The sequence below is a fragment of the Haemaphysalis longicornis genome, unplaced genomic scaffold (genome assembly GCF_048455015.1).
Source record: "Haemaphysalis longicornis isolate Haplotype H1 unplaced genomic scaffold, Haemaphysalis longicornis Haplotype H1 scaffold_8, whole genome shotgun sequence".
Classification (NCBI taxonomy): Eukaryota; Metazoa; Arthropoda; class Arachnida; order Ixodida; family Ixodidae; genus Haemaphysalis; species Haemaphysalis longicornis.
The window spans coordinates 21,751,474-21,759,638 of NW_027526445.1; positions in this window are offsets into that span (position 1 = coordinate 21,751,474).

Here is an 8,165-nt window from a genome sequence, read left to right on the forward strand (position 1 = left end):
TGCTGCTGCACATACAAATACACCGGACATAGCAACAGTACCCTACACAGACCTCAAGCCACACATAAGACAACACCTGCGAAGAACATGGCAAACACACTGGGACGAACAGACAGACAACAAACTACATGTAATAAAGCCACACTTGGGACGGTACATATCTAACTCACACAACAGACACTCGGAAGTCGCCTTGGGTAGGCTACGGATAGGGCACACGCATGCAACTCACTCGTATCTGCTGACGGGATCTCCTAGACCCCAGTGCAGCAGGTGCGGAGAGGCCCTATCCGTAGTGCACATACTAATAACATGCAAGGCACTTCACACAACACGACACAAACACTTCAGAGAACTCTACAGACAACATATTCCCCTACATCCATTGTTTTTTCTAGGTGACGATGCCATTGTTTCAGTGAAACGTGTGTTTGAGTATTTGTCAGAAGTCAAGTTTTTAAACCTCATTTCCTATCATGCATAATGAAATCTGGCCCTATACACCAGCCATGCCCATTGCCGTTTTCTGATTTTACTTTTGTTTTTGCTGACTTTACATAGTGGTTAAGGTCTCACCCTCATATGACTATTGTTTTGGCGCTCTTTGCCCTAGTTGGCCTTGCGCCATAAACATCCAACCATCATCATCATCATCTTTGGCTACCAGGGTAAGGTCAAAGAAGAAAGTACCCCCGTCTCCCTGCTTTTCAATGTATCATATGGCATTTTAGAACCCCCCCCCCCAGACGTGATCGGCCCCCGAAAAGGGGCCGCACCGAAGTTTCCTTTCCACCCCTCCCCGCACGGGGCACCTTGAGTATTCATGGTGACGGTGTTGGCGACACCGCGGACCCCGAGCCCCCAACATAAACTGTAACCTACCGTTGTGATGTGTTTAAAGGTGAAGGGTAGAAGCCTCAAACGGTGGCCGTCGGAGCCCAGGTCAAGCTCCGGCGGATGGGCTCCCTGTCTGTTTACCAGGCAGGGAGCTCCGGGACCTCTCAGGCTATCAGGGTAAGGTTTGAGAAGAAAGTACCCCCGTCCCCTGCTTTTTTTCTATGCTGTATGGAAAATTCAAAACCCCCCTCCAAACGTGATCGGTCCCTGAAAAGGGGCCGCACCGAAGTATCTTTCGATCCACTTTCAACCATGAGCTTCCCAAAGCCAGACAAATACTCTCGTTTCCTTGTTATCGAATCTCTTGACTCAGCCCGCCCTCTTGCTTCACAATCAGTATTTTAAGTGCGAAGGCAGTTTATAGCGGACCCTGAATCACTCGTCCGCCGTCCGCGCTCCCCCTCTCCCCTAGCAACGGCGCGGAGGAGGAGAGAGCGTGCGTAGCAACGGTCTCGGCGTAGCAACGGTCTCCTGCTCGGCGTAGCTGCGGGCGGCGCGCCGCTGCGCCGGTTCGCTTCGCGTTGCGTCCGCGTGAGGGCGCTCGCTCGTCGGCTCCGCATTCCGACGCTCGAGGGCGCTCGCGCGACGGCGCGCCGCTAACGTCCGGTTCCGTAAAGCAGTCGAGTTTCCGTAGCGCTTCGTCGTTCTAGATAGATCCTTCGCGGGCTTCGCAGTCAACTCTGCAAGCAACGGAACCTCAAAGCGAGCATTCCACCCGTCGTTGGAGATGTCGTCGCCGCGGGAACGTCGTCGTCTACCGAAGACAAGGCCGCGTCGAGGAGGGCTCGCGACGCCGAACGCAAGCGAGCGAAGCGGGCCGCGAACTCCGAACTCCGAGCTCGAGAAGCGGACGCGAGACGAAAGCGTAGAGCGGACGAAGGTGCGGAAGGTCTCGTCAACGACGCTGCTCGCAAGCGTCAACGCCGTACGTAACGTGCGTAACGTGCGAATGCCAAAGACTTTAACATAGCGCCCCTCCGGATCAAATCGGGTAACTTCAGGCAAACTCGGGCATTCGCACTTTGCCATCTTCCCTCTCACTCGGGAAATGCTTGTTTTTTGATTACAAAATACCTTGATGGAATAATTGGGAAAACCTATAATGCCAAAAAACAACGCACACGTGAAGTCCTTGTTCAAGTAAAAAATCAGCAGCAGGCAACCACACTTCTTGGTCAGACTAAATTGTCGATCTGGACATCAGGGTCACACCCCACCGCAGCCTGAATAGCTCGCAGGGTGTGATCGCTAAGGCAGATCTTATTAACGAGACAGATGCCGACATTCTTGAAGGTCTAAAGGATCAGGGTGTCACAGCCGTGCGCCGCATCACGATGCGTAGAGATAATAAGATAATCCCCATGAAACGTATTATCCTGACCTTCAACTGCTCCTCACTTCCTGACCATATCAACGCAGGGTTCATCCGATGCTCCATTCGTCCTTACATTGCAAACCCGCGCCGCTGCTTTAAGTGCCAGCGGTTCGGGCACGGAACCAACTCCTGCCGTGGTCGTCTGACCTGCGCAAAGTGCGCTCAGCATGATCATCCTTCTGATAATGACCATCGTCAACCCTCACCTGCGCCAACTGCCAGGGACCCCATGCCGCCTACTCTCGAACGTGCGAGAAGTTTAAGCAGGAGAAGGCGATCATTAATGTGAAGGTAACTGAGAACATCACCTTCTAAGAGGCGCGAAAGAGGTTCGCCTCTTTCCCCCTGGGGAGGTACGCCGACGCGGCTCGCCGGGGGGCGGAGCGGCGTCTGGTTTCGGCGGGGACCCAGAACCGCGAGTCGGACTTGGTCCCGCCTCCGCCCCCCCCCCTGGGGTGCCTCGGGCAGCCCAACCCGTCGCCACGCCGCTTGCTGAGGCAGCAGCGGTTGTGGTGGCAACCTCTTCTGTAGGGACCGGTGCCGCTCCCGCCTCTGTCTCCCCGTCCTCCAGTGCGTTGGAGGGTACCGAGGTGATGGACACCACGGGCCCCGCACCGACTCCCACCGCCACCGCACCACCCGTGCCACCTCTGGTGCCCCGGACGCCCTCGGCGGTGGCGGCTCAAACGAAGGGCTCCCGAACGGGAGCCAAGTCAGAGGGGCCTGGTCCGCCGGGCACCCTTCTGGCATCCGACGAGGAGATGGATGTCGCGCCGTTCCTGCCTGCAACGCAGCGCAAGGAGCAGCCTCCGATGTCCTAGCCGACAGAAAGGCCTATAAATCCTAGAATAACAGCCCCGAAAGACGACACATGAACAAACACACACACACTCCAGTTATTCTTCAATTTAAATAATGGGAACAGAAAACATCATCCAATGGAACTGCAGAGGCCTCCCTAAAAATCTTGACGATGTGTATGAGATTCTGCATGCCAGTCAGCCAAGTATGATGTGTCTCCAGGAAACCCACCTTAATTCTAAACAAACAAATTTCCTAAATAGTTACATGGTATTCAGAAAGGACAGGGATGGCTGCACACACTCTTCTGGCGGTGTGGCCATAATCGCCCGCAAATCCTTAGCATGCCACCCTGTCACCTAGAACACCGTCCTTGAGGCTGTAGCAATTCGAACAATAATATTTAATAGGTTGATAACGGTATGCTCCATTTACATCTCTCCTGATTTTGCACTTCTGAGCTCTGATTTCGAGGCGCTGGTTGACCAGCTGCCCGAACCGTACATTCTAACAGGCGACCTTAATGCTCACAATTCTCTTTGGGGCTCTTCTCGTACGGATGCCCGTGGTCGCCTGATAGAAAGGTTTCTTACATCCTCTGGAGCAGGGGTCTCAAACACGCGGCCCGCGTGCCGCATGCGGCCCGTGGACCCTTCTATTGCGGCCCGCGGCCCTCTCATGAGTGTCTTCGTTCGTTTATTTTTGTTTTTTAAGCAAATCCGTAAGTGCGCGCCCTGCTTGTGTAACCAAAGACGCAGATGGCCACAGACTGCTTGAAAAAGCTTGAATGTCGTCTTTCACGGCTTTGCGTTACCAGAGTGGACACCCCTCTTATCCGGAGACCCCTCAATTCGGGCACCGTTAAGTCGGGTGCACAATGGTCGCAAGCAACTGCGACTTGTGAATCGAGCACTCTACAGTGCGCACAGGGCTGGGCGAGCACAGGCCGCGGAGGAACTCCCCGCGGTGTTTTATGACCCCACAAACGGGGCTGAACGCCGCTAATGAGAAGACGGCGCCTTGACCGGAGTTTTCTAGGCTTCCGAGAAAGTGCAGAGGTTTCCGGGAGTTGTGTGGTGTTTGCGGATATTTGCTTTCCTGTTCGTGTTCGTGTCAAACACTTTTACTTCGCTGCAGATGTGACGAAAAGGGCGCAGCCACACGTAGGATTCTGGGTTCGGGCTCCAAAATGCGCCCACGTGCGTTTAGGGGCGGGTCGCAGCGTTATTTATGGCCTGGGAGAGAGCGACATCGCGCTGCCGAGAAAAAGACTGCACATTGCACGTCGAAACTGTGTGCTTCCAGACATCAAACGCCCCATATCGAGACTCAAAACTAAGCGCCTATCCTCCGACTCGCAACCTGTTGACAGCACTGTGAAAGGTAGCGGCGCCCCAAGTCAATCATGATAGAGCGCACTACATAATTTTGCTCCAACGCGCCTGTCGCCTCCGTAAATGTGACAGGTGTCTTTTTGACCTGTTGTTTTTTGGAAGATCTGCAAACGACGAAGGTTTCTGCTGTGGAAGTCTAACGGGCCACAATGTCGTTGTCCAAGCAGTCTGCAAAACGCAAAGTGGAAGAGGAGAACAGGTGCTTTCAGGAGCGACGGGAACTTTCTTATTTCTTCACGTAATCAAGAGACAAGGTGTTGTGCTTAGTCTGCCACCAGACTGTGGCTGTGCCTAAGGAGTACAATGTTCGACGCCACTTCATGTCTTGCCATCACGAGAAGTATGGTGCTCTTACTGGCAACGTTCGCGAGCACACCGTGACTCAACTGAAGGCGGCGTTGGGAAAGCAGCAAAACCTGTCCAAAAAGGCGGCCAAAGCAAGCGACGAGACGGTAAGGGCAAGCTTCGTCATTTCTGAGCTTATCGCCAAATCATCCAAGACCTTCCCTGAAGGTCTGTTCGTGAAGCAGTGCCTGCTCGGAGTCGCTGATGCTACCTGTCCCCGCATGAAAAAGACATTCGAGAAAATAAGCCTCTCTCCGAACACAGTCACCCAGAGAATTAACGGGATCAGTTGAGACATTGAAAAAGTATTATTCAACTGATGCCACGAGTTTGAAGCCTTCTCCATTGCAGTTGATGAAAGCACTGACATTACAGACAACGCACACTGTGCTATTTTTGTAAGGGGTGTCGACAAAAACCTGAACGTCACTGAGGAACTCCTAGACTTAATCCCAATGAAAGGCACGACCACAGGGGCGGATATTCTTTCTGTTCTCGAAAGAGTGGTCGAACACGCGGGACTACCGCAGCAAAAGTTGGTTTTGTTTTGGCTACAGACGGCGCGCCTTCAATGGTGGGATGCAAGAGCGGGTTTGTTGGTCGATTGCGGACGAAACTCGCTGCACTCGGAATCACCAATCAATTTGCCGCGGTTCAGTGCATTTTGCACCAAGAAGCGCTGTGCGGCAAGTCTCTGCAAATGAAGAGCGTCATAGAAATCGTGCTCAGCGCATGAACTTCATCCGTTCAAGAGCTCTTAACCACTGCCAGTTTGTATCTCTTTTAGGAGCGGTTGGCAGCGAATATGGTGAAATTTTGTACCATACAGAGGTGCGATGGCTGAGTCGTGGAAGAGTGCTGAAACGATTTTTTGACCTCCGAGACCAAATGGACGCCTTCATGAAGAGCAAGAATAGGGCCATTGTTAAGCTGTCAGTCCAAACGTGACTCCTCTCCCTTGCGTTCCTCATTGATATCACTGATCATTTGAACTGCCTCAACGTTAAACTTCAGGTGAAAAACAAACTGAGCATAAAAATGCATGATAACATTCAAACCTTTCAATTCAAATTGCAGCTTTGGGAGAGACAGATGAGAATTCAGAAGTTTGATCATTTTCTAACCCTGAAGTCGCTGGAGAACGTGGATAAACAATCCTGTGATAACTTCGCTGACCTCCTCCATGATCTCCAAAGAGAATTCGAGGGACGCTTCCAATACATCACCAGCCTCGCCGATGAATTCCGAATTTTTTCGTTGCCGTTTTCGGTGCCGGTGGATGACGCCGCGCCCGAGCTACAGATGGAACTTCTTGAGCTGCAGGCTAACACCCCGTTGAAGCGGGCATTTCAGGACGTGGCTGTGCCAGACTTCTACAGGTTTCTTAACGACGCAAGTTTCCCGGCGCTACGTAAACAGGCTGCCAGGATCACTGCCATGTTCGGAAGCACCTACTTGTGCGAACACCTGTTTTCCTTGTTGAAGGTGAACAAGTCAGCTCTCCCGTCGAGGATGACTGATAAGCACCTGCGATAGACCATGAGGATCGTCTCCGCACAAGATGTTCATGCGGAAGTTCATGCGGAAGTTCATACGAACAATAGCAGCTATATTGTTCTTCTCAAGGAATAAAGTTTTGTGACTTTCCCAAATGATACTCTCGATATTTTTTCGTCTATTACTATCAATAACGCTTTATTCTAGTAAGATACACAGACGCAACTGGCTTCAAGGTTTTTTTTTTTTGAGGCACTCAATGCGGTCACCATGTGTTGAAGCATAATTGTGGAACAAATATTTTATATTTCAGAATCGGTGTCCCCATTTAAGTCGTCCTGTAGATCGGTATCGATATGGGTCTCAAATTCTGACGCCAAATATATTCAGGAATGACCAATCATATGTACAACATGTGGGAAAGACGGAAAGACCTACTTGTTTCTTTCAAATGGCAGAGTTATCTCACAGTTTGTTAACCGCCGCCCCCCCCCCCCCTCCTCCCCACTCCTCCTTCGTTTCGTCCTTCTTGACTATCCCGGCCCTTGCGGGACTAAAATTCGTGACTGCGGCCCGCTAACTCATGTGAGTTTGAGACCCCTGCTCTGGAGCATTCCTTTTCAACAATAAACAGTTTACATATCATAACATAGGACACAACACATACTCTGTCTCGTAAACACTGGGGTTCCGACAGGTCATGCCTCCTACAAGTTTATCGCTCCGTTGTGCGCTATTGCTTAGACTATGGTTGCATTGTGTATGGCTCAGCAAGGCAGTCCTACTTAAAACGACTGGATCTCGTACATAATTTAGCTTTACGACTCTCGTTTGGTGCGTATAGGACATCACCAATTAGCAGTCTTTATGTTGAAACCCATGAACCACCACTTACACACAGAAGACTCATGCTCACGTGCTCATACACCCTAAAGATCCGTTCACTACCGAAACATCTGTGCTATCACATCGTCACGAAATGCCCATCTAGGACACTGTTTAATAACAAACCCCAAGCTATTAGACCATTGCTCCTTCGGTTTGAAGAGAAATGCCAAGAACTTAGTATGCTGGACACATTACCTGGGACTGCCCATAGAACAAAACAACTACCACCTTGGTATACATTCCCTGCTGTGTGCGATTTTACACTGACACACTTTCAAAAAAAGAAAACACCGCGTGAACACATAATACAGGAGTTTTTGGCACTGAACGAAAAATACAAAGGCTACACCTCATTTTACACAGACGGTTCCAAAACAGCATGCTATGCTGGGAGTGCAATAATACAAGGTAAATTGGAGAAGGTGATCAGATTACCTCAGTGCGCCTCGGTTTTCACAGCGGAGTCTTATGCAATTGCTGTGGCTGTGGAAAGAATAAGGAAGGAGAGCATTCCGAAAAGTGTTATCTACACAGACTCGCTCAGCGCGATCACAGCCCTACATTACAAAAATGCAGCTCAACCCATAATAGGAGACATAATACACAATTTAGTGACAGCAAAAACACAGGGACAGGAAATTAAGTTGTGCTGGGTTCCTAGCCATGTTGGGATCAACGGTAATGAGAGATGCGATGCATGTGCTGCACCTTTGAAGCATCTTTGATATAAGACTCTAACGCAACGAGTTGATCGTTGGTAGATCGTCCCGCCCTGAAGCCCGCCTGGCAGCTCTCGAGAAGACCATTGTACTCTAAGAAGTGATGATGATGATGGTTGGTGTTTCATGGCGCAAGGCCGACGAGGGCAAAGAGCGCCAGCGAAGTCATTTAATGAAAAAGAAGTACACGAGTTTTCTGTTTGTCATCTTCTCGAAGAGATTACACAGGCAGCTTGTCAGGGCAATGGG